Genomic DNA, 27,968 nt, shown 5'->3' on the forward strand with positions numbered 1-27,968 from the left:
TAATTATAACGCACACCAGATTAAAACAGAGATGTGAATCACTTGGTATACATTTGATTTTTGTCGATACAGGAAAAGCAAGCGGGGCCAATAAAACTTCCTTCATCCAAAAAAAAAAAGACAAGCAAGCAACTCAAATGCCCACGAAAAGTTCAAATTATGATTATTGGCCCAAATTTGTATAGATTCAAATTTATTTTACATACATCTTTTAAGTGTAACCTGCATAAATTACAAGGTAAATACGTCCGATGTGATATACAGATAATGAGCATGATGGCTGATGTTCTACAGTTCATCAGCCAAAGGGTACCATCGCGAGGAGCTGAGGCCTCACAGGTACTGCCCGAGGCTCTCGCCGCTGAGGGTTTCCATCCCTTTCAAGATCTCCTGCGACAGTGTCTTGACAGGAAGCTCCACATCCTCAAGCAATTCGCCTAGGAATGGAATGGTCTCTGGTAGGAGAACGACGTACTCCTCCTTCAAATGTTGGACCATGTACCTGATAACCTTCAGACCCAGCATTTTGGGGCGAACTTTATCACTCCTGGTCTGCATCAGCACCTGCAATTTTACGAGGAAGTGGTAAGACGGAGGGAGTGAGCAATAAATCCTGTACACTGTTGTTCATAGTCTTTAGTCTTTACGATTCTTTATATTAGGTAACCTAAATCCTGTGAGTTACGAAATTAGTTTAGTTAGGCAAACAATCTTAAAACCTTAAGAGATTCCCACCTCATGGCTTAGAGGCTTCCAAAGAACATCTGATCGTGCAGTGACTGCCACCTGGCCCAAGCACAAAATAATATTTTCATCTACTTCTTCAATTGATGGAGCATCCATAACTGATTCAATAGATTCTGGTGGTTCCACAACAAATTGGGAGACAATAGGCTTCAAAAGAACCTGCAAACACCAAATATATTAAAATACAAAGATATCACTGGGAAAAACTGCACGGGTTGAAGGTGGATGGTACTAATATCATAGGAACAAAGAATTATTACAGAACATGACGCCGATTTGAGTTGGTGCCGTCTCCAAAGGCACAAATTGACTGCTAATTCCTCTTACAGATCAACAAAAGTTTAATCGTTACAGAGTATTTGTAAATACAAATATAATGCAAGTAGTTTTGTACCACATATTTTTTATATTATTAGACTAATTGTTGGTCAAAGATTATGAAGTTTGTATTTTGAAATATGTGTGCGCCTTATATTTTGAGATAGCAGGACTGCAGGAGTACAACAGAACATGAAAGGCACTGCCATGCACTTTTTTTTTCTGTGCCTTACAAAAAGCACACGCCAGATACAAAAAGGAAACACTTGTAGTACAAAGAACCAACCAACCTGGAAATTAGAGGAATCGAGGATCTTCTGGTCATTATCATAAAGGAAACATTTGTATAAGGCTTTCAAAACTAGAGCTCTTAAATTCCACAGTTTTAAGTTTTTAACCTCCAAAATTTATCCTTCTGTTCAACTTGAACATCTTCAATTTTGTTTCCAACCAGCTAAAGCATCGTCTTTAGACAGATACTGGATAGATCCCTCCAGTAGATACTTGAAGTAAGGTGTGAACAAGGACCTTCACAGACAAATTAAATAATCAAGAGAGAAAATATATGGCAGCAGGTAGTTGAAAAAAAAGCATGCTTTGGTCCCGTTTGGCTTACCCCATATTCGGTTTGTTCGGCTTCTTTTTTCAGCCGGAACAGTATTTTTCTCTCACAACAATTCAGCCAAAATTCTGCCAGCCGAACGGGGCCTTTAGTTGGGGTCGTTAAGAATGATGAGCGTAATACACCAGACCAATAGCGTCGATTACTGACAGTTAAAAGAAAGGTGAAATCAAGCTCTGAGTATGATCTGAACATAACTTAGGATACAGTATTCAATGCAGTTATGAAGGTACCTGTGTTGTTCAGCAAGTTTGTAAACCATTGTAGAAAACAATTGCACGGTCCAAACTTTTCTTTGATGAGGACTGATCAACTTCGGACTCGGCCCATTCCAAAGTACAAAGAAAAAGTGGCCTACTAAAGTGCCCTCTGTAAGCTTCATGGTGAGAGTGATTATGGCATAAATAATACTTCGCTCCACCATATTTATATTATTCTTCAAAAAGTCAGGATGTTGGCGACGGAGATCAAGAGCTGCTAAACAATGCTCATATATTTTCGGATGGTAAGTTTCTACAGCCAGCCGGTCCATTGTACCAACTAGGCTAGCAAGCATATCGAATGCCAAACGAAAGGCTACCATCTCCACATTTTGCAACAAGGGAGTACATATTCAGTAAAGGTGGGAGGATAAGCGACCTGCAGCCAATAACTTGATGAGATCCAAGGAAAAACAGGCACGTTCATATTTCATCATATGACCAAGAAAAAAAATTGAACAAATTTAGATGACATAATGGGACTTTAATGGTCAGTAGCTCTCGAACATGTGCTGCTTTTGCATCTAATTTAGCGTTCATTTGAGCGCTACATTCAGGATGCAATACTACCAGATCAAGTATTTCCTTCAAATATGGATTAACAAATTCACCCAGCTTTTCCACAACCACCCCCAATTGTTGTAAGTGCAGATAGCAGCACGGCTATGTCTTGGTTAGAAAGTCCAGGAGCAGTTCCAGTGGAACAACAACAACAAAGCTTTTAAGTCCCAAACAAGTTGAGGTAGACTAGAGTTGAAACCTAGCAGAAGCAATCAAAGATCAGGCACGTGAATAGCTATTTTCCAAGCACTCCTATCTGAGGCTAAGTCTTTGGATATATTCCATCCTTTCAAGTCTCCTTTTATTGCCTCTGCCGAAGTCAACTTCGATCTTCATCTGCCTCTCTTCACGTTACTATCCTAGCTTAGGATTCCACTACGCACCGGTGTCTCTGAAGGTCTCCGTTGGACATATCCAAACCATCTCAACCGGTGTTGGATAAGCTTTTCTTCAATTGGTGCTACCCCTAATCTATCACGTATATCATCGTTCCGAACTCGATTCCTTCTTGTATGACCGCAAATCCAATGCAACATACGCATTTCCGTGATACTTATCTGTTGAACATATCGTCTTTTCGTATGCCAACATTCTGCACCATACAACATAGCAGGTCTAATCATCATCCTATAAAACTTGTCTTTTAGCTTCTGTGGTACCCTTTTGTCACATAGGACACCAGATGCTTGGCGCCACTTCATCCACCCTGCTTTGATTCTATGGCTAACATCTTCATCAATATCCCCGTCTCTTTGTGTATTGATCCTAAATATCGAAAGGTATCCTTCCTAGGCACTACTTGACCTTCCAAACTAATATCTTCCTTCTCCCGAGTAGCAGTGCCGAAGTCACATCTTATATACTCAGTTTTAGTTCTACTGAGTCTAAAACCTTTGGACTCCAAAGTCTCCCGCCATAACTTCAGTTTCTGATTCACTCATGTCCGGCTTTCATCAACTAGCACTACATCGTCCGCGAAAAGCATACACCAAGAGATGTCCCCTTGTATGTCCCTTATGACCTCATCCATCACTAAGGCAAACAGATAAGGGCTCAAAGTTGACCCTTGATGTAGTCCTATCCTAATCGGGAAGTCATCCGTGTCTCCATCACTTGTTCGAACACTAGCCACAACATTGTTGTACATGTCCTTAATGAGCCTGACGTACTTCGTTGTGACTTTATGTTTGTCCAAAGTCCACCACATAACATTCCTTGGTATTTTATCATAAGCCTTCTTCAAGTCAATAAAAACCATATGTAGGTCCTTCTTCTTCTCCCTATACCGCTCCATAACTTGTCTTATTAAGAAAATGGCTTCCATGGTTGATCTTCCGGACATGAAACTAAATTGGTTCATAGAGACCCGCGTTATTGCTCTCAAGCGATGCTCGATAACTCTCTCCCATATCTTTATAGTATGGCTCATCAACTTAATTCCCCGGTAATTAGTACAACTTTGATTATCCCCTTTATTCTTGTAGATCGGTACCAATATACTTCTCTTCCACTCGTTAGACATCTTGTTCGATCAAAAAATATGGTTGAACAGTTTGGTTAGCCATACTATAGCTATGTCCCCGAGGCATCTCCACACCTCGATTAGGATACCATCCGGTCCCATTGCCTTACCTCCTTTCATCATTTTCAACGCCTCTCTGACCTCAGATTATTGGATTCTCCGCACAAAGCTTCTATTGGTGTCATCAAAAGAGTCATCCAACTGAAAGGTTGTGCCTGTATTTTCATCATTGAATAATTTGTCAAAATACTCTTGCCATCGATGTTGGATCTCATCCTCCACCAAGAGATGCTCCCTTTCATCCTTAATACACTTAACTTGGTTGAAGTCCCTTGTCTTTCTGTCACGAACCCTAGCCATCCTATAAATGTCCTTCTCTCCTTTCTTCATACTCAAATGTTGGTAAAGATCCTCGTGCGCTCTACCCTTTGCCACACTTACAGCTCGCTTTATAGTCTTCTTTGCCACCTTGTATTTCTCTATGTTGTCCATATTCCTGTCGTGGTACAAGCATCTATAGCATTCTTTCTTTTCCTTAATAGCCCTTTGGACTTCCTCGTTCCACTATCAAGTATCTTTAGCCTCGCCTTCACTTCCTTTGGTTACTCCACACACCTCTAAGGCCACCTTCTGAATGTTGGTTGCCATCTTCTCCCACATGTTGTTTATGTCCTCTTCTTCCTTCTAAGAGCCCTCTTTGATAACCCTTTCTCTAAATACCTCTGACGTCTCTCCTTTCTGTTTCCACCACTTTGTTCTTTCAATCTTAGCTTATTTATCCCTATAGGCAGGCACCTAGAAACGAAAGTCTGCCACCAAAAGCTTATGTTGAGAAACAACACACTCCCCTGGTATCACCTTGCAACCCAAGCATGCTTGTTTGTTCTTTCTTCTTACAAGGACAAAGTCAGTCTGGCTAGAGTATTGTCCGCTACTAAAGGTCACTAGATGAGATTCTCTCTTTCTAAAGAAGTGTTGGCTATCATCAGGTCAAAAGCTACCGTGAAGTCTAGAACTTTCTCCCCCTCCTAATTCCTACTACCATACCCAAAACCTCCATGAACTGCCTCGAAACCTGCACTTGTAGTACCTAAGCATAATTTCCACTAGGGCAACATGAAATCTGATGTGATATTAGCATTATATTGAGTTGTGGTAATGCTTCTGATCCAATCACATTTATCAGAGAGCCCATAGTATGAATTAATATAGAAGACATAGCTACCTCATCAGAGCCAACATGATCAATGATTGTTGCAAGGCAGTTGCTATAAACAAGATTATCAAAGTGATACTCTTTTGATATTGTTTCAAGCAAAGAAATAGCAGAAATTTTCACTGAACTTTCCGAATCAACTTCTCTGTCAATGAACTCCAGAATCTTTAAGCACAATTTGCTGAAATAAGGACCAGAGCTCTTGTCTACTTTAATTGTAGTAGTACCAGAGTTATGCTTTAGTTTTCATGCTTTTCCTTTGCTTTTGGACCAAACTGTTTTGTCTGGCTGTTTCAGACATCATCCCAAGTGTCTGTAGAGAAGTATAAATCAATTGCAATCACATTGAAAAAAGGAGCTTCCAAGGAAATCAATTAGCAACAATTTCAACAAAACCAATAGAACAAAAATCTGCTAACCAACAAGTACCTTTCTTTTCACATGACTATCTGAATGATCTAACAGTTGAGTATTTCCTCTAAAAATGTTGAAGCAGTCATCCATCCAGTAATAATTTTGAGTATTGCATTTGCAAAATCTTTGACTTCCTTAATAATGTCACCATGAATGTCCCCTTTTTTATCTCTGGTATACACACCACACAAGACAACTTCCTCCATAAGTGCTCCAAGAGAACCCTATGAGAGGCAAATAAAGATGGCAGCACATAAAAATAAAGACTAAACAATTTCTGGAGTTCACTATTAACTTGCCAGTAAATGAATAAGATAATACTCCCCATGTTTCAAATTATAAGTTGTTTTGGCTTTTCTAGGTACATAGCTTTTGTTACATATCTAGACATAGTGTTGTTAGGAAACAAGGATCAACTAGGCGTAGATCAGTGGGTGATTTCTCTTACATTCAGAATAAACAAGTAGATCGTCCTAGAGAGAGAACTAAAAGGAGAGAGAGGGATGTAGAGAGGTAGACCATCGGGCTTGGTGGAGGAGGTGGCCATGGCGACGGTGTCCGGTGATGGCGGTGTCCCGACGGTGAAGTCCAGTGACGACGATCGAGTGGCGGTGGTGTCCCGGCGGCGACGAAGGCGGTGGCGCTTCCCGTCGCTGTTAGCTCACTCTCTAGACGGGATTAGGGTTTGTCAGTGGGGTTCTTTGGGCGACGGTGAACCTCATACCACGAGCCCCCTCCTTTATATGGCGCTGCATGATGGGGGCCCACCAACCATGATTTGGTTGGGCGCCCCCGATCAGGGCACGGATCAGAGCCCGACTCGATCGTTGGGCCGAGTTGGAGGAGATCAACACTAACAATGTCCCCCTTGATCTCACCTTATGACTTAAACTTAGATCACTTTATCTTTTTTCATTCTATCATAGATTAGTACATAGAGCATGCCTCATCATAACAGCTAGTACCATTAGATTAACAGCTAGAATACACTTCTCTATTTTGAAACAGTAGGCCCTTATTGTCAAGGGATCATAGATTTTCCCGTAAACCTATGCCAACTAAGTGTTCTTTGAACACATTGGGCGGTAAGCCTTTTATAAGCGGATCCACAAGCATTTTCTTTGTACTTACATGCTCGAGACTAATAGAATGATCTCGGACTTTGTCTTTCATAACATAAAACTTTATGTCAATGTGTTTGGCAGCACCACTTCACTTATTGTTATACATATAACACACTGCTATCTTATTGTCGTAGTACAATTTGAGTGGCCTTTGAATGTCGTCGAGCACTTTCAACCCGGACATAAATTTTTTAGCCAGTTCACCTGGCATACATTGTGGACAATGCAGTGACGGTTTGGTTGGAGCTTTTCCATGATATAGCTCCTCCTACGAGAGTAAATACATAGCCTGATGTGGATTTTCTATCATCTATATCTCCCGCAAAATCTGAATCTGAATACCCCTCTATACGTAGGAAATCAGACCTTCTGTACGTTAGCATGAGGCCTTTTGTGCCTTGCACATAACGCAAAGCTTTCTTTACCATTCTTCAGTGTTCTATTCTTGGATTACTCTGATATCTACCAAGTATCCCGGTATCAAAAGCTAAGTCAGGGCGTGTACATACTTGAGCATACTGTAAGCTTTCGACAAGCTGAAGCATATGAAATCGCTTTTATTTGATCGATCTCATATTGAGTTCCTAGGACATTGGAATTCCCTCAAAACTATCGCCCTTGACTATGGGAGCAGGTGAAGGCTTACATGCATGCATACTATATTTTTAGAACCTTTTCTAAGTATGTCTTTTGCGATAATCCTAAAACCCCTCTTTCTTCTATCTCGGTGAATCTTTATTCCTAAAATGAATGAAGCTTCACCGAGATCCTTCATATCAAAATTTGAGGACAAGAACTTCTTCGTCTCCAGTAGTAGATTAACATCACTACTAGCGAGTAAGATGTCATCCACATACAGGATTAGGAAAATGAATTTCCCACTCTTGAACTTTATATAAATGCAATTGTCCTCTACATTCTCTTTAAACCCAAACTTCCTTATTGTTTCATCAAACTTTAAATACCACTATCTAGAGGCTTGTTTTAATCCATAAATGGATTTCCTTAGACAGCATCCCATATGATCTTTTCCTTTCATGACAAAACATTTTGGTTGTGCCATATAAACATTTTCAACCAAATCCTCATTAAGGAAAGCCGTCTTTACATCCATCTGATGTAATTCTAAATCGTAATGTGCCACTAACGCCATTATAATTCTAAAAGAATCCTTGTATGAGACTAGAAAAAATGTCTCATTGTAATCTATTCCTTCTCTTTGTGTGAAGCCTTTCACCACAATTCACGCTTTAAACCTTTCTATATTCCCTTTAGGAGTCGTATTTAGTTTTGTAGACCCATTTACAGCCTACTGTCTTGGTTCCTTTAGGAATTTTCTCTAAGTCCCAAATATCATTGGTGCTCATTGATCTCATTTCATCTTCCATGGTTTCAAGCCACTTCGACGAGTGAGCGCTTCTCATGGCTTCTTCAAATGAGGTGGGATCACCCTCTATTTGAAATTCTTCACTAACATGTTCTTCACTAACATAGACTTCGTAGTCATCAGGAATAACTAATTTTCTAGGCTCTTTGAGACCTTCTAGGGGCCTCATTAGTTGGCAGTTTGTTCCATATGGGGCTATTGTTGCTCTCCCTCATGTGTGACAACAGACTCTATAGGATCCTGAAGGACAGGTTTCTCATATTCATTTATTGTTGCCATAGGAGAACTAACAGACAGGTGATGTCACTATAGTGTCCAGCACTATTGGCACAACAGCAACAGATAGCGAGAAAAATGACTCCTGAACCATCGGAGTGGGCATGTATACCCGCTTCTCCTCAAAGTTAATTTCTCACGCTACCATGCCCCCCTGACCATCTCATCCTCCAAGAACACAGCGTGTCTTGTTTCTGCAAACTTCGTATATCTGTCAGAACAATAGAAATGATAACCTTTTGATTTATCTGGATAGCCAATGAAATGACAACTGACTGTCTTAGAGTCTAGCTTCCCAATGTTTGGGTTAAATACTTTAGCCTCAGCTAGACAACCCCACACACATAAATGGTTAAGTGAAGGTTCTCTTCCTATCCACAACTCATATGGTGTATTGGGCACCGATTTACTTGGTACTCGATTGAGAACATGAATGGCGGTTTTAACACCTCCATCCACAAACTTATCGATAAAGTGGAGTAACTTATCATATTTCTCACCATATCCATCAATGTACGGTTGTGTCTTTCAGCTACTCCATTCTGCTGAGGCTCGCCCAGTGTAGAGTACTGGGCAACTATGCCATTTTCCTGTAAGAACTTTGCAAAAGATCTAGGAACTTGGCCATATGGGGTATGTCAACCGTAGTAGTCCCACCCACAGTCGGATCTTACTATCTCAATCTTTAAATTGTGTTGATTTTCTACTTCAGCCTTAAATATCTTAAATTTATGCAATGCTTCAGATCTTTCTTTAATTAGATAAATATAGCCATAATGAGAATAATCATCTATGAATGTTATAAATGAATCATAACCATCCATACTTTTAACAGGAAACGGACCACATATATCTGTGTGAATTATTTCTAAAATTCCTACGCTTAGTTTGGCGTCTTTATTTATTTTTAACATACTTTCCTTTAATGCAATCAATGCATTGTTCTAAATCTAAAAATTCTAATGGCGAAAGAATTGATTTCTTAATCAGTCATTCTATCCATCTCCCTTGAAATATGGCCTAAATAACAGTGCCATAATTTCGATGATACAACATGAATTCTCTTCCGCTTATTACTTACATTCATAGACGAGGAGGCATTCTCATTTTTATTGCTCACAACATTCACATTCTCACAAAAGTGATAACAAATAAAGCTCGTCTTGTTGAAAGGCAAGACCAACACACTTATGATTAAACATAATCTTACATTGGCCATTACCAAAATGGCAATCAAATCTATCATCGTCTAAACGTGAAACACTTATTAAGTTTCTATGCAAAGAGGGTACATAAAGGACATCTGTAAGCTTAAGTACAAAGCCATCATTTAATTCTAATGGGAGTTCTTCAATGGCTTCAACTTCAGCTTTGACTCCATTTGCTACTTTAATGTGTCTTTCTTCTCTTTGCAGGGTCCTACTCATATGGAATCCCTGTAATGAATTTGCAATATGAATAGTTGCACCTGAATCAATCCACCAAGTAGATTTTGCATAACTTAAATACAAGGACTCATCTATAAATGTAATAATGTCCTCACCTTTTCTCATCAGGTGCTTTAGGAACTCTGGACAATCCTTCTGGTAGTGTCCCTTCTTGCACCATTTGCAGGTATCCTTGTCTATTTGAACATTGTTGAATTTCTAATGGTGATCAGTCTATGGGGCCTTTCCTTGTGACTTAGAAAGGGAGCTACTGTCCCCTAAGGTTTCCCCTGTGGTTTAGCATTCTTAAAGTTTTTTTATTTTAGTTTCCTTCACATGGTTGATGGAGTCACCATGTGAGCTCTTAAGCCTCTCCTCTTCTTACACACACATGGCAATGAGCTTCTCAATGTCCCACTTATCTAGCTATAAGTTGTAATTAACAACAAAGGTCTCATACTCTTTGGGCAAAGATGCAAAAATCAAATGAACTAGGAACTCATCCTTGAGCCCCGTGCCCATTGGTTTGAGCTTGGATGCCGTGTTGCTCATCTTCAATATGTGTTCTCTAATCCCTCCACCAGCGTATTTCTCATTAACTAACTTCTTAATAAGAGTGCTTGCATAAGCCTTTGAAGAGCTAGTAAACTGACTCTCCACCTTCTTGAGATACTCAGTGGCGGTGGTACATGCTAGGATTGATCCCCTTATTGGATCCTCAATGGAGCCCTTAATCACCATCAAACACTTACGGTTTGAACTATCCCACTTCGCACGATCAAGGTCGTACTTCATTCTTATTGTTGCATGGTCATGCTCTCGAGTAGTGAAAGCTACATCAGTCTCATTTTCTGCCCTCACCAGGTCCTCAGGCTCAGTAGGAACAGGGAGAGGTTAGTGCTAGATCATTGTCGGACAGCGTAAGTGCTATCGCAAGCTTCTCTCGCCATATGTTATAGTTGCTTCTATTGAGAGGCGGAATGGATGAGATAAACATCATTGGGTTGTATCCTGAAAACAACATCAGAGAAAGTGAGAAACAATTGACATAATAATTGCATGCCTTAATTTAACGATGGTCAAAAATAAAACATACAATGCGCTTCTACATTAACTCTACATCACTGTTGGGCAGAAATAGAACTAATGCATAAAACTCATAAATAAACTTATAATATTGTTATCACCAACATTGGTCAGAAAAATAACAATATCATAATTTGACTTAAACAAATCAGACTACTCCTCTAATTAAAAATTTCCCGTTGGTTCCAATTTAATTAGAGGATAAACATATTCATAGCAGCGAAAACATGAAAAGACTTGAAAAATAATAATTCTTGATCATAAGCATTTCTATGTACTTATCTACTCTCTAGACAATTTATCCTGTTGGTTCAAATTGAATGGAGATGAAATCTAAGCAAATTCATCAAAAAATTGCTTCTAAAAAGAATAAAACAAATTCAAAACCCTACTATTCATTCAGCCTGAGGCCCACTCTCGCGCTGCGTGCTCCCACGTCCTAGGCTGCAACCTGGGCTTAGGCCGGGATTCTCCTTTCCCGCATGGGCCAAAAAACGGCCCGGCCGCCTGGAGCCTGTCCAACTCATTTGATGGCTATCCGTCGATCTCAGCGGGACAAAACCAGGGCGCTGGCCTCTTCCCCCGGAACCCTAGATCATTCTCTCCCTACCCTTCTCTCTCATTGCCACAAACATGAGGAGGAGCGGTGTGGTAGAACCTGCCTAATCTAATGCCTCCTAGGAGTGCTTGTCTTCCATTAGACACTAAGCACCCAGGGGAGAACACTAAATTACTCGGTTCCATCGGGCACACCCCAGGGGAGAACTCAAAAATCCACATTTTCGCCATCAGGATCACAAATAAGAGAATAAATCTTATATCATTCTTAACCATTCCTTACACCACTTTTAATACAACATCAGAGTATAATATTTATCATTATAACAGTGGAATATAATCATATTATTAGAGTTATGAACAATTTAATTTAACAGCGTAATATAAACATGTTATCAGAATTACAGTAGGAAATAAATATCTACACATGACATGATGAAGTATAGAAATATAAACTACAACAACAGATTATGAAACTTTCATTTATAAAAGCATTTAGTGAGAGTTATAAATAAAAACTACGATCATAGCGTAAAGGAATCCTCGCTGAGTCCACCAGGAGGAATCCACACACAAAGGTCAGCTCAAGCCTCCACCTGTCACCTACAACAGGGAGAATAAAACCTTGAGTACTCAATTGTACTCAGCAAGACCTATCCGATAGGAGAAAAGCAAATACTCTAAGGATATGCAAGGCTATTTGGCTTGTGGGTTTATTGCATTTGTAGGAAGCATTACTAAGCGTACGTCCTTATATTAGATTTTTATTAATAGCCACATTGGGTTCATTAACTAACCATTCTATGTAAAGCACCTATGCTACTTTCAAGCAGGTGGTAAGCAATCAGATTTCCTTTGTCCATCTTTCCATCCTTCATCTTTTAGTTCTTACTATGATGCTAAACCATAAACAAGCCGTACTGGATCTCCCGGTAATTCATGAATCAATGCCCCCAGCTAGGTACCCCAAAAACACATGCCCTGCTTGTACCCTAGGCACAAGCAGGATCAACCCATCACTCTCATGTCCCGGGTCTCCAGGTCCCCATCCAAACTAGGACTCCAAGCCCCCGCCCCTAAGTTCTGGACTCAGTGTGGTACAAGGACCTCCTCCACCAAAATAAAACCCTAACAATCGGTTCAAAAAGAGCCCATACACAAGTATGTGCTCGGGATAATAAGTCTGTGACCTGCCTAGAGTCTTATGCAACGAACGGTCTTTAATCGACCAGATAAGGAAAGCAGTGTAACCAAGCTATGCCCCGTGTCTACGGCGACACAACTTCTTACACCCACCAATACCCAAACCATATCCCTACCCAGTCATCATTTTTCCATTCCACCATTTTTATATTTTTCCAAGTGATGATAATCTAATAATATATTTCCTATATCTCGCGAGTGACAGGCAATCACTCAACTTCTACCGGAGTCCTATAGCATAGCAATCTACATGATCCTGTCATACTAGTAAGACTCATAGGATAAAGATATATATGCAAGTGGGTTTCATTCAACTCCTTAAAACTTAATGCATAAATATAATTTAAACTACAGGAAAGTAGAGGTTATGCGCCGGGGCTTGCCTGGGTAAGATATATATTAAAAAGTTAGTATCTGCATCTTCAGATACTCCACAATCATCTGGATAGAAAACCCATCGCATCATCTCTTGGAGAGAATACCATTACACCATCTTCGGATTTCCAACCATCCTTTGATTGATCTGTTGATCCATCCTCGTACCTTTATGATATGCATTGATGCAAATGCATAGATGAAATTAATCGACTGCAATCGTGACTCATAAAATACGACTTACGCCGCTCGAGTTAACGGGCTAGTTCTAACGATGGCCGTACTTAGGCTACATATCCATGTTATCGAATAAGACGTTATTTCCCAACAATTATTTTAGTTATACAAACCCAAGTTGTTTCTTATTTCATTCTATCGATTTAATCGTTATTCGAAATAGAGTATCATTATCTACCTAGCAAACTAATTATTATTGAGCTATAAAAATTACAGTGAGTAGATAATAATATTAGTAGTTTACTGTCAAATTTTTAGAGTCAACACTATTACCGATTTATCCCGAAAATTCCTACAGGTTCATCTTTTAACAATATTAAGCATTTTAAAATACTTATATAGCTCCCAAAAATATTGCCAAACTTTGTGAACAAAATATACTAACAGATAGAGCATAATTTTAGGAGACTAACAAAACTAGTTTCATAATTTTTGGACTCCTATACCATTTTATATCGATTTTACAAGTTAAACCTAGAAACCGATTTTTGAAACACATTTCAACACTGGTACGGCCGGTAGCCACTAACTGGCCCATCAGGGCGCGGCGCGCGAGCGGCCTAGCAAGCCACACATGAGCGCGCAGCCCATAAGACACCAGGCCGGCCAGGCGCAGCGGCAAGCCGGCCCAACACTGGCGGACGGCCCAGGCGGGCAGATGGCACAGCAGCGCGGCCCAGACGGGGGCGCGCGCGGCCCATCGTGAGGACGGGCGTGAGCGGCCCAGCGCAACATGGCCCAACAGGCACGCGCGCGGCCCAGACGGCAGTGGCGACGGCAGTATTGCGAAACGGCCCCTTGCACTTTCCCTAATCGCACCGAGATCCACGAGCACTATTCAAATGAGTAATGTATTTGCAGTAAGGACCCTGTATAACATTTTTGCTTGTTTTTATACCCTTCCTCACCTTTTCCTTTCCTCAGAAGCAGAGCACAACCGAAGACAACGACCGACGACGGTGGCAACGGTGCTGAGGAGCTAGGAAAGACACGGTGGGGGCGGAGAGCCCTCCTACGAGCTGCACGGGAACCCACGCGGCCTTGTGCTGGCCGCGGTAAAAGCCGAACCGGGCCCTGGTAGCTCGCCCATGCGAGCTGAGGCGGTGGCCCGTCGACTGCGACGGCGCTGGCCAGGCGAGCGGCAATGGCTCCGGCAATGCAGTGGGCTGCACGGTGAGGTGGAGCTATGGGGACATCAGCAGCAGGCGAGCCGGTGGACGGAAGTCGCATGGCGCTGGGCCAGAGCGAGGAAGGAAGAGACAATGGCGGGAGGTGACGTGCTGCGACCGAAAGCATGGGAGGGAGAGCAAGGACGCCGGCGACTGCGCTCCAGCGTGGGCCGAGGGGCAGCAGTCCAGCGGGGCGAGGCGGCTCAGCGCGTGACTCCGGCGCGGGACTTGGGCTCGGTGATTGTGGAGCCGCAGGGGAGTAGCGAACCAGCGCGGGCCGTGGGTTTGCGCGCACTCGCGAGGGAGGAAGGAGGGGCGGCTATGGCAGACTGGAGCCATGGCGGGGCGCTGCGGGACGCGGCACGGGCAGCGCAGAGCCGAGGGCGCGGGCTCGCTCGGATGCGAGGAGGAGCTAGACATCGTGCGGTGCCGTCACCGGCGAGGCGCTGCGGCGGAGGAGCTCGGCATGACGGCGGCGGAACCCGCAGGTGAGGGCGCTGCGGGGCGCATGGCAACAGGATGAGTAGCAGGGCAATGCCGTAGGCACAGAGGAGCCACGGGGAATACAAAATGGAGAGCCGCGCACGGCCAAGGACCTCGTGCACGCTCGCGGGGAAGCGGGGATGGTAGTGGAGTCGCTCGGTCTCTAGCAGTGGTGTTCCTGGGCTGGGGCGCTTCCTCCACGGCACAGCAGAGAAGAAAAAAGGGGGAGAAAAGCAGCACGAGGGAATCGGAGACAGACAGAGACAGGCCACGGCCGGCAAGACAAGCAAGCAAGGTACGCAGGGAGACATCCCACCGATCATTTCGCTTGCTATTCCAAAGTCAACTACGACAGCCAGTAGCTTGGCACAGCATGAACGGTGCCGGTGCACGTACAGACAGGGAGTGGATGAGTTAAGTTGTCCATGCATTTTCGCCTACTTTATATTATAATATCATCTCTCTCTCCGCACGTACACATTGGCAGCTAGATCGGACCGACACCGGCCATGCATGATATCAATGATCAAGAAGAATTGATATATGTATATATGAACAACAAATGAACCGATCAAAGCAGGTGCTTGCGGACATGAGACAACTCAACTTGGTGGAATGCGAAGGCAGACAACGGCGCTGCGACAAAGACAATAACGCGATGAGACAACGGAGGTAGACAACGGTACTGCTCCATCGACGATATCCAGCGAGCTTGCGTACGCAGCGACGGATCCGATAACACGACGCGACGTTAATAATTCGGATGATGGATTATTTTAGAGCAGGAAAAATGGACCACCGGATTTAAGCGTCAAGCGGTCAGGACGGCTACTTTCGCGGGTACGTTACTAATTTATCCTAGGGACTAAAATGAGTTTATACGTGAACGTAACTATGTCACTAGGCCAAAGCTTTTCAACCACGCATGCTTATCCAAATAAACACGGGAGTGCACACACACACACACATATATATATATATATATATATATATATATATATATATATATATATATATATATCTTTTTATTTATTAATGGATTTTATTTTATTTATAAAATTTGCTTCTTACGCTTAATCTAATATAACAAACCGCTTGATAGAATCGTCGTCGGACATTCATAAATATTCCTATGCACGGCATAGTTTAACTTGAGCATTTATTTGAGTCCACGAAACTAAGTCACACATGATTCGCTTATCGCATCAAGTATGTTTTAAATTAAAAATTCCGCGGAACTCGTTTTGAAAATTTTACTTAGGCCTAAATCACAGCGCTAAATAAGATCGTAACACCGGGGGTGTTACAATCAACCCCCCTTAAAAAGAATCTTGTCCCGAGATTTGAAGCGAGAACCAGAAGGGGAAAACGCGATTACATTTCGTAGATCAGGGATTACACGAAAGACTACACGACTTTGAATACTCAACCACATGGGGATCTAGGGATACATGGTTAAGAGCAACTTGGTACAACCGAGACCTACTCCAGAAGGCGAGATAGACGAGGACAATAGAGAAACAACAAGAAGATGATTATCCAAAACATGGCATAGCACCATATGGTCCAAAAACAGGACTCCCAGAACTCAAACATCGTGAACCCTAAGACCAACTAACCAAAGGGAACTTGAACTTCTTCGATGAAACGGATCCTTTCTTCTCCTTAGATTACACCATCACCTCAGACTGGCGAACCTAGTTTCACAGTCGACTGGATTTCATAGCTCTGCTGTGAATGCGAGAGAATGGGATGAAGAAGAAGAGCAAGGACCAAGGGCGTTTTATAGAGGCGAATGGAGGGGAAGCAACACACCAGAAGTGGGTACAGCAGGGATGGAATGCACAGATGGTGCATGATGTGGAGATAAGGTCGGGGACGTGATGCGCTTCCTGCGCGAGCGGTAGGGGGAAAATAAAGGAGATGAGAGGGGGTCCGCTCGACGAGGCAGGCGTGTGAGCGGTCATGTCACCAAAAGAAGAAAGAATGAGAGGGAAGGGGAAATGAAGGGGGGTCCAGTACGTGAATGATGGTGTGGGGTAGAGAGCCAACCGGACACTAGGAAAAAGAAAAGCGCACAGTGTACAAGGACGGCGAGTGCGGCACGATGCTGCGGCCACATGAAAACGGGGAGCTAAGGGCCCGATACAGACAGCGTTCGTAGGGCACGCAGTGAAGTGACCCAGCATGCATAGTGCGGTCAACTAAATCCAGGGCTTGTGACCTGACGTCTACTTAGGCTTTTACAAGCACTACCTGCTACTCGAGACTATTCTTCTTACTACTCTTCTTTTTCTTTCCTTTACTCGACCACATCCGTCTTTCATGTAGACTGAGACCATGTCATACTTTCTTCCTCCAAAACCATCTCCTCTCATTTACCTTGAGAGAACACCATGTCATCAACCCGTTGTGGATTTCCCGTTTGAACACCTAAACATTTCCAAGGAAATTATTTATAGCAAAAGTGGTATGGCAGTGTAACTTGGTAAAGGTACTTGGTCAACAACCTCAATACCAGCGCGTGCCGAGCAGTGTCACCATGTGGCAGCTGTTCCACAGGGATCCCTCGGTGTCGTCACGGCACCATAAGCTATTAACCAGGCAACTACTACCAATTTACACGCCATGAAGGCGGTGAGGTCATAGACCATAGAAAAAAGGGAGTATTGCAAAGGGATAAAATCAAACAACAAAGGTTCCCTTCACAACAAGGGACAAGGAATTAAAATCCAACAGCGGATTTGTTTTAAAGAGATTCAAATGTTCTACTGGGACATCCACAATTAGTCGATACAGTGTCCAATATTATCCAATCACGACTGATCTGCTGGCATCCGAATGTCAACTTCTCTTGTAACCTGCTAAATATCTCCCTTGACAACCTTAAGCACGGCTGACGAAACCAAAGTAGATGAACGCAATAAACACAACAAAATAAACAAAATGCATATTTTGAATGGTCTTATACGGGTACAATGTACAGGCCTTCAGGCTCACATTCACGGCATAGCATTTGCCTACGGTCAGACGATCTCAACAACTACGGACAATGAACAACAGGCAATAGTATAATACTGAGGGACAGCAACGAAAAACACTACTATTACGGGTACAGCATCCCAAGACAACTAATCTACATCTTCTCGTGGCAATGACTGAGTGAGAGGAATCAGGGGTTCTTCTTCTAACACTTCCGAGGGTGGAGGTGCTGGCGGTGCTGCAACACCAGTTCTCCTTCTTTCTAGCGGGTGGATATGGATCCCTTCCAAGATCGGGGCATCCTGCCTTTCAGCAGCCAACGCCCTTTGTTCGGCCCTGGTGACAAGATAGGCCACCCGCAGCTGATGAACATGCTAATCTTTGGCCTCCTTTAGAGCTTCCTCCATGGCAGCCTCTCGGCTCTCAGTAGCTGCAGCGCTGGCAAGCGCTTCAACGAGCTGCACCTGAAGCATCTGGTTGAAGATCTTGGCTTCCCTGGCGCGCCGAAGGCATGCCCCCAGTTCCAAGGCTTGACGGTCGTACTGCTCATCTAGAGCGAGCAGGTACATGGTTAAGTGCGCCACGGTTGGACTGTCCTCTTGCGCATCCCGCCCTTGCAAAGCCTCCATGTGGGCCTTCCATGCCTGCCGATTCTTGTCCAAAGGAGGAAAGAACCGCATGGGGGTACAGGCAATGGGCTCCTCATAGATCTGGCAGAGGTACCGCAAGGCTTTGTGGGCCACAACCTGGTAGGTGTCGATGAAGCGAGACCCGGTTGTGGTCACACTCCAGGCTTCGGTGAGGTTAGGGAACTCCTCACTCTTCCTGATGTAGATGGTAACCTCACACCGCTCGGTGCCATGCTCCTCATACTCATGGCCCTCATACTTAGGACAATCTCTGACTCTAAGCTTTTGCAGGGTGGCATGCAGGATTTTAGGAAAACCTTCAATGTTCAGGCAGTAGGTACTAACCCAGGCTCCTGCCATCTTTGGCGGTGGTTGCAAGGAAGGCTGAGCGAAAAGCTAGCTCAAGGAAAAGCTAAGCGAGCTAAAGTGCGCCGAGTGGTGGTACCAATGGCTAAGTCAGGCTCTGCTTATAAAGGCATAGCGTTCAGTGGTCCTGGCACGGTTCACTAGGGTTCCCGCACGAGATCACTACTACGAATCGACCAAATTCCGCGCGTTCGAGGCAGGCGACGTGCGATGCCATTACTGACTAGTACAACTGTAGGGCAAGGGTCCGACAAGAGCGCAGAAAAGGGATACGAGGAGATGTGGATCACGACAGGCGTGAACCATGGCGGAAGTGGAGCACGAAGCCACAGTGCAGACCTAACTCTAGAACAGGAATGAGCCAGTCGTGCATAATACGACACGCGTGACACCTATGGAGGGCGTATCTGCAAGCGATGTAGATGCTACAATGCACAAACATGATATGCATGAATGCACATCCTATACATCCTTCCACTGTTGCCAACATATAGGGCAACCGTTCTCAGAACTTTGACACATCGTTCTCTCTCTATAGCTAGTCGATACTATCGGACTATGCTCGAGTCAGTGTACCTACAGAAAACTTGATTAAGTCTACCTAAGTCAGTAGAGTGCCATCTATCCTGGATACATAACCATAGTAATAGGGCTTACTTATATAACTTCGCATGTAAACGTCCTAACTTTTTGCAAAAATGGGTTATCAAATTTTAGTTTAGAAAAGGTTTTCGAAGCCTTAATTTCTCATTTGTGCTCTGATACCACCTGTGGCAGAACCGCCTAATCTAATGCCTCCCAGGAGTGCTTATCTTCCATTAGACACTAAGCACCCAGGGGAGAACACTAAATTACTCGGTTCCGTCGGGCACACCCTAGGGGAGAACCCAAAAATCCACATTTTCGCCATTAGGATCACAAATAAGAGAATAAAGCTTACATCATTCTTAACCATTCCTTACATCACTTTTAATACAACATCAGAGTATAATATTTATCATTATAACAGTGGAATGTAATCATATTATCAGAGTTATGAACAATTTAATTTAACAGCAGAATCTAAACATGTTATCAGAATTACAGCGGAAATAAATATCTACACATGACATGATGAAGTATAGAAATATAAACTATGACAACAGATTATGAAACTTTCATTTATAAAAGCATTTAGTGAGAGTTATAAATAAAAACTATGATCGCAGCGTAAAGAAATCCTCGCTGAGCCCACCAGGAGGAATCCACACACAAAGGTCAGCTGAAGCCTCCACCTGTCACCTGCAACAGGGGGAATAAAACCCTGAGTACTCAATTGTACTCAGCAAGACTTACCTGATAGGAGAAAAGAAAAGACTCTAAGGATATACAAGGCTATTTGGCTTGTGGGTTTATTGCATTTGCAAGAAGCATTACTAAGCGTGCGTCCTTATATTTGATTTTTATTAATAGCCACATTGGGTTCATTAACTAACCATTCTATGTAAGCACCTATACTACTTACAAGCAGGTGGTAAGCAATCAGATTTTCTTTGTCCATCTTCCATCCTTCATCTTTTAGTTCTTACTACGATGCTAAACCGTAGACAAGCCGTACCGGATCTCTCGGCGATTCATGAATCAATGCCCCCAGCTGGGTATTCCAAAAACACACGCCCCGCTTGTACCCCAGGCATAAGCAGGACCAACCCATCACTCTCATGTCCTGGGTGTCTAGGTCCCCATCCAAACTAGGACTCCAAGCCCCCTCCCCTGAGTCCCGGACTCAATGCGGTGCAAGGACCCCCTCCACCAAAATAAAACCCTAACAATCGGTCCAGAAAGAGCCGGATTCATGACAAGAGGGCAACCAGTCTTCCAAGCACCCATACACAAGTATGTGCTCAAGATAATAAGTCTGTGACCTGACTAGAGTCTTATACAACAAACGGTCCTTAATCGACCAGACAGGGAAAGCAGTGTAACCAAGCTATGCCCCGTGTCCATGGCGACACAACTTCTTACACCCACCAATACCCAACCCATATCCCTGCTCGATCATCATTTTTCCTTTCCACCATTTTTATATTTTTCCAAGTGATGATAATCCAATAATATATTTCCTATATCTCGCGAGTGACAGGCAATCACTCGACTTCTACCGGAGTCCTGTAGCATAGCAATCTACACAATCCTGTCATACCAGTAAGACTCATAGGATAAAGATATATATGCAAGTGGGTTTCATTCAACTCCTTAAAACTTAATGCACAAATATAATTTAAACTGCAGGAAAGTAGGGGTCATGCGCCGGGGCTTGTCTGGGTAAGATATATATTAAAAAGTTAGTATCTACATCTTCAGATCCTCCACAATCATCTGGATAGAAAACCCATCGCATCATCTCCTGGAGAGAATACCATTACACCATCTTCGGATTTCCAATCATCCTTTGATTGATCCGTTGATCCATCCTCGTACTTATATGATATGCATTGATGCAAATGCATAGATGAAATTAATCGACTGCAATCGTGACTCATAAAATACGACTTATGCCGCTCGAGTTAATGGGCTAGTTCTAACGACGGCCGTACTTAGGCTACATATCCATGTTATCGAATAAGATGTTATTTCCCAACAATTATTTTAGTTATACAAACCCAAGTTATTTCTTTATTTTAATCTATCGATTTAATCATTATTCAAAATAGAGCATCATTATCTACGTAGCAAACTAATTATTATTGAGCTATAAAAATTACGGTGAGTAGATAATAATATTAGTAGTTTACTGTTAAATTTTTAGAGTCAACACTATTACCGATTTATCCCGAAAATTCCTACAAGTTCATCTTTTAACAATATTAAGCATTTTAAAATACTTATATAGCTCCCAAAAATATTATCAAACTTTGTGAACAAAATATACTAACAGATAGAGCATAATTTTAGGAGACTAACAAAACTAGTTTCATAATTTTTGGACTCCTATACCATTTTATATCGATTTTTACAAGTTAAACCTAGAAACCGATTTTTGAAAAACATTTCAACACTGGTACGGCCAGCAGCCACTAACTGGCCCATTAGGGCACGGCGCGCGAGCAGCCCAGCAAGCCACACACGGGTGCGCGGCCCATAAGACACCAGGCCGGCCAGGCGCAGCGGCAGCAAGCGCGGGCGGCAAGCCGGCCCAACACGGGCGGACGGCCCAGGTGGGCAGACGGCCTAGGCAGGCAGACGGCGCAGCAACGGCCTAGACAGGGGCACGCGTGGCCCATCACGGGGACGGGCGCGAGCGGCCCAGCGCGACATGGCCCAACAGGCACGCGCGCGGCCCAGACGGCAGTGGCGACGGCAATATTGCGAAACAGCCCCTTGCACTTTCCCTAATCGTGTCGAGATCCATGGGCACTATTCAAACAAGTAATGTATTTGCAGTAAGGACCCTGTATAACGTTTTTGCTTGGATTTATACCCTTCCTCACCTTTTCCTTTCCTCAGAAGCAAAGCACAACCGAAGACAACGACCGACGGTGGCGGCAACGGTGCTGAGGGGCCAGGGAAGACATGGTGGCGGCAGAGAGCCCTCCGGCGAGCTGCACGGGAACCCGTGTGGCCTCGTGTTGGCCGTGGTAAAAGCCAAACCGGGCCCCGGTAGCTCACCCGCGCGAGCCAAGGTGGTGGCCCGGCGACTGTGACGGCGCCGGCCAGGCGAGCGGCAACGGCTCCAGCAATGCAGTGGGTTGCGCGGTGAGGTGGAGCTACAGGGACATCAGCAGCAGGCGAGCCCGGCGGACGGAAGTCGCATGGCGCTAGGCCAGAGCGAGGAAGGAAGAGACAATGGCGGGAGGTGACGTGTGAAAGCATCTAGGCCCCTAGTTGGATTTCGATGATTAATGTCAATACAAGATTACTATGACTAACGTGTGTTTTGCAGAGGCAATTAAGTTAGGTCATGGTAATGGAGATCGATTGGGCAATCAAGGTTGTCATGCCCCTACGATGGAAATCGTTTCGGTTTTTAAAGGATGGACGACAAGGTTAAGGATAACTAGTTCTAAGTGTCGATTGGAGTTGGAGAGACACTTAGAGTAGTTTAGGACTTTGTTTTTCCTTTGGCCATACTATTAAGGGGGGTATGAACGGGTAGCTTGACCTAGTTTAGTCTAGTGAGTTAGGTGTGGTGCACACTTGTTAAAACTAGCTCTAGGTAGCTCCTATGAATGCCTAAGATCCTTTGGAGCAAACTTCATTCACATATGTTCAAAAGTTGGAAGTGAATGGAGGGTCAACACTGACCGGACGCTGGCTCCGGTGCGACCGGACGCTGGCCGCAGGGTCCGGTCAGTTCATTTGACCGTGAAGAACAAGTCTGGTGTAACCGGACGCTGGAAGGTCGTGTGACCGGACGCTGAGGACTAGCGTCCGATCGACTCCAGTAAGGGTCCAGACTTGGGAAAGAGTGACCGGACGCGTCCGGTCAGTGGTGACCGGACCCTGAGTATCCAGCGTCCGGTCGTTTACAGTAAGCATCCAAGAGCGACCAGATGTGTCCGGTCAGTACTGACCGGACCCTGACAGCGTCCGGTTATCACTTGAAAACTGTTCGCGGGTTGAACTGACCGGAGCATCTGGTCAAAACGATCGGAGCGTCCGGTCATCCCGCAGAAGCTCATAACGGTTCGTTTTTCAGGCTGCCTTATAAATAGAAGCTCCACTCGTGAGTGGAGTAACTTTTGCTCATTCCATCAGTTGAGAAACACGTTTGTGAGTGCCAAGAAGAGCAAGGTCCTAGTGAGGTGTTTGTGATTTGAGAATCCAAGAGAGTAGCCTCACTAGCAAATCAAGAGTAGCAAAGTGTGCATCCATCTTCTCATTAGGCTTCGCGTGGTCAAGTGAGAGTTCGTGCTTATTACTCTTGGTGATCGCCATCACCTAGATGGCTTGGTGGTGATTGGGAGTTTGGTGTTCACCCGACGGAGCTTGTGGGTGACCCAACTCAAGTTGTGAGCGGTTTTGGGTGATTCGCCGCGACGGGGTGTCGAAGAATCAACCCGTAGAGAGCACTTGATCCTTGCGCGGATCAAGGGGGAGCTACACCCTTGCGTGGGTGCTCCAACGAGGACTAGTGGGGAGTGGCGACTCTCCGATACCTCGGCAAAACATCGCCGCGTTCCTTTCTCTCTCTATTTACTTTGAGCACTTACCTTGAGTATTTACCTTGAGCAATTCAATACTTGTTTTACATCCATAGAATTGCTTGCTAGAGTAAGTTTGGAACATAGGTTGTGAGTTCATTGTGCATTAGTTTAATAGAAACACTTTTCTAGGCACAAGGGGTTAATTGGGCTATCCGTAGGATTTGTTTATTGCAAGAGAATTTCGAATTAGCCCAATTCACCCCCCCTCTTGGGCATCTTGATCCTTTCAACGTGCTGCGACCGGAAGCATGGGAGGGAGAGCAAGGACGCCGGTGACTGCGCTCCAGCGTGGGCCGAGGGGCAACAGTCTGGCGGGGCAAGGCGGCTCAGCACGTGACTCTAGCGCGGGACTTGGGCTCGGTGATTGTGGAGCCGCAGGGGAGTAGCGAACCAGCGCGGGCCGTGGGTTTGCGCGCACTCACGAGGGAGGAAGGAGGGGCAGCTATGGCAGACTGGAGCCATGGCGGGGCGCTGCGGGACGTGGCACGGGCAGCGCAGAGCCAAGGGCGCGGGCTCGCTCGGATGCGAGGAGGAGCTAGACGTCGTGCGAGTGCCGTCACCGGCGAGGCGCTGCAGCAGAGGAGCTCGGCACGACGGTGGCGGAACCCACAGGTGAGGGCGCTGCGGGGCGCACGACAACGGGACGAGCAGCAGGGCAATGCCGCAGGCACGGAGGAGCCACGGGGAACAGGAAATGGAGAGCCATGCACGCCCAAGGAACTCGCGCATGCTCGCGGGGAAGCGGGGATGGCAATGGAGTCGCTCGGTCTCCGGCAGTGGCATTCCTAGGCTGGGGCGCTTCCTCCACGGCACAGCAAAGAAGAAAAAGGGGGAGAAAAGTAGCACGAGGGAATCGGAGACAGACAGAGACAGGCCACGGCCGACAAGACAAGCAAGCAAGGTAGGCAGGGAGACGTCCCGCCGATCATTTCGCTTGCTATTCCAAAGTCAACTACGACAGCCAATAGCTTGGCACAGCGTGAACGGTGCCGGTGCACGTACAGACAGGGAGCGGATGAGTTAAGTTGTCCTTGCGTTTTCGCCTGCTTTATATTATAATATCATCTTTCTCTCCGCACGTACATATTGGCAGCTGGATCGGACCGACACCGGCCATGCATGATATCAATGATCAAGAAGAATTGATATATGTATATATGAACAACAAATGAACCGATCAAAGCAGGTGCGTGCGGACATGAGACAACTCAACTTGGCGGAATGCGAAGGCAGACAACGGCGCTGTGACAAAGACAATAATACGACGAGACAACGGAGGTAGACAACGGTACTGCTCCATCGACGATATCCAGCGAGCCCGCGTACGCGGCGACGGATCCGATAACACGACGCGACGTTAATAATTCGGAAGACGGATTATTTCAGAGCTGGAAAAACGGACCACCGGATTTAAGCGTCAAGCGGTCAGGACGGCTGCTTTCACGGATACGTTACTAATTTATCCTAGGGACTAAAACGAGTTTATATGTGAACGTAACTATGTCACTAGGCCAAAGCTTTTCAACCACGCGTGCTTATCCAAATAAACACGGGAGTGCACACACACACACACACACACACACACACACACACACACACATATATATATATATATATATATATATATATATATATATATATATATATATATATATATATATATATATATATATCTTTTTATTTATTAATGGATTTTATGTTATTTATAAAAGTTGCTTCTTATGCTTAATCTAATATAATAAACCGCTTGCTAGAATCGTCGTCGGACATTCATAAATATTCCTACGCACGGCGTAGTTTAACTTGAGCATTTACTTGAGTCCGCGAAACTAAGTCACACATGATTCGCTTATCACATCAAGTACGTTTTAAATTAAAAATTCCGCGGAACTCGTTTCGAAAATTTTACTTAGGCCTAAATCGCGGCGCTAAATAAGATCGTAACACCGGGGGTGTTACAAGCGGCAGCGGCGGCTGCCCATGGCGGCCGGAGGAAGGTGGCGGTGCCGCCGCAGGCCCCCTCACCGGCGCACGCATTCGCCCGTGGGTGAACGCGTTGCAGTCGAGTGGCCTTGCGGCAGTGCTCTAAGGCCGAGCCCGCGCGCCGGCGATGCGGCGTCATGCGGCGGCTTGGCTCGTTCTCCTGTGTGGTGGCGGGATCTTCTTCCCGCACGACGGTGGTGGCGACGCCGGCAGGAGAACCCGGGTAGTTCCCTCCCCTCTCTGTCCTTTCTTCTAGGTTTAGGGATAGGGTTTAATCCGAATCAAATCGAATCATCTCCTTCTAAAGTTCTTCCCCGAACTAGATCTACACCCTAACCTGTCTTTGATACCATTGTTAGGAAACAAGGATCAACTAGGCGTAGATCAGTGGATGATTTCTCTTACATTCGGAATAAACAAGTAGATCGTCCTAGAGAGAGAACTAAAAGGAGAGAGGGATGTAGATAGGCAGACCATCGGCTTGGTGGAGGAGGTGGCCATGGCGATGGTGTCCGGTGACGACGGCGTCCCGGCGGTGAAGTCCAGTGACGACGGTCCAGTAGCGGCGGTGTCTCGGCGGCGGCGAAGGCGGTGGCGTTTCCCGTCGCTGTCAGCGCACCCTCTAGATCGGATTAGGGTTTGTCGGTAGTGTTCTTTGGGCGGCGATGAACCTCATACCACGAGCCCCGGCCCCCGACCTCCTTTATATGGCGCTGCGCGACGGGGGCCCACCACCCATGATATGGTTAGACGCCCCTGATTAGGACGCGGATCAGAGCTCGACTCGACCGTTGGGCCGTGTCGGAGGAGATCAACACTAACAAGTGTATATCTGGATGTATAGCAAAAGCTATGCACCTAGAAGAGCCAAAATGACTTGTAATTTGGAATGGAGAGAGTAGATGCTAATTAGACTTTTTGAGCAAAATAGAACATGGAATAGAGAAAAACACTAATAGAGCAATAGTTCAACCAAATGAGCTACCTGGATAAAAGTAGCAGCTTCCTCAGATTCAATCTAAAAAATCAATTCTGTATCTTGCAACTTAGAATAAGCCTCATTGCCAAATGTAGCATGAGATGTAGATCTTTAATCTCATGCAGCCTGATTTCTTTTAGTAGCTTACTCAAACAAGGAAACCATAATTTATAGGAATATTGATCGGTCACATTGACTGCCAATCCATACTCCAACTCCTGTGACATACCCAATCTATAATGGCGCCACTGACGTTCAGAAGAAGAGTGAAATCCGCTCAACCAATGAATGTAACAGATGCATGATCACAGTACTCAAACTATCTTCATTTCCCAAGGTCCTGAAAATAGCATAATAAATTTAGCTAGCTAGCCATATGCTACCTCCATCCCAAAAGAACGACATTTAGCTTTGAAGTCAAAACTATTTCAAGTTTCACCAAGTCTATAGAGAAGATTATTAACATTTATTGACACCAAATGTGTACATCATGAAACTCAATTGATTTTCTTTTTCAAACCTTGGTTCGATTGAGAGAATTAGTAAAGTTTCCGAAAATAATAACTGCACAAGCATAAACAACAGGTGTACTCTTGTACTTGGATGGGATCAACCTGGAAATAGCAGCTAAACTGCAGAGGGGATTCGGAGAAAGCTGATTGGAGTATTATGGGAGCTCACATAAGAACCAAACAAAATCCTAGAACGCTCGGATTAGCGAAAATGCCACCAAGCTGTTACTCATGAAATGCTGGCTACTCTAGAAGAGCAGAGCAAATAAAGCAACAGCATGCTCGAATCAATCAGGTGGCGATGGGCAGGATGGCGGAGATCGATGTCGGCGGCCTCCTTTGCGTA

At 44.5% G+C, this 27,968-nt stretch overlaps 1 pseudogene; it reads right to left on the reverse strand.

Moving 5' to 3' along the window:
- Positions 1-333: 333 nt before the first annotated feature.
- Positions 334-27,443, reverse strand: LOC136491139 (uncharacterized protein At3g06530-like; annotated as a pseudogene).
- Positions 27,444-27,968: the final 525 nt, after the last annotated feature.

The sequence above is a fragment of the Miscanthus floridulus genome, chromosome 11, assembly GCF_019320115.1.
Source record: "Miscanthus floridulus cultivar M001 chromosome 11, ASM1932011v1, whole genome shotgun sequence".
NCBI lineage: Eukaryota > Viridiplantae > Streptophyta > Magnoliopsida > Poales > Poaceae > Miscanthus > Miscanthus floridulus.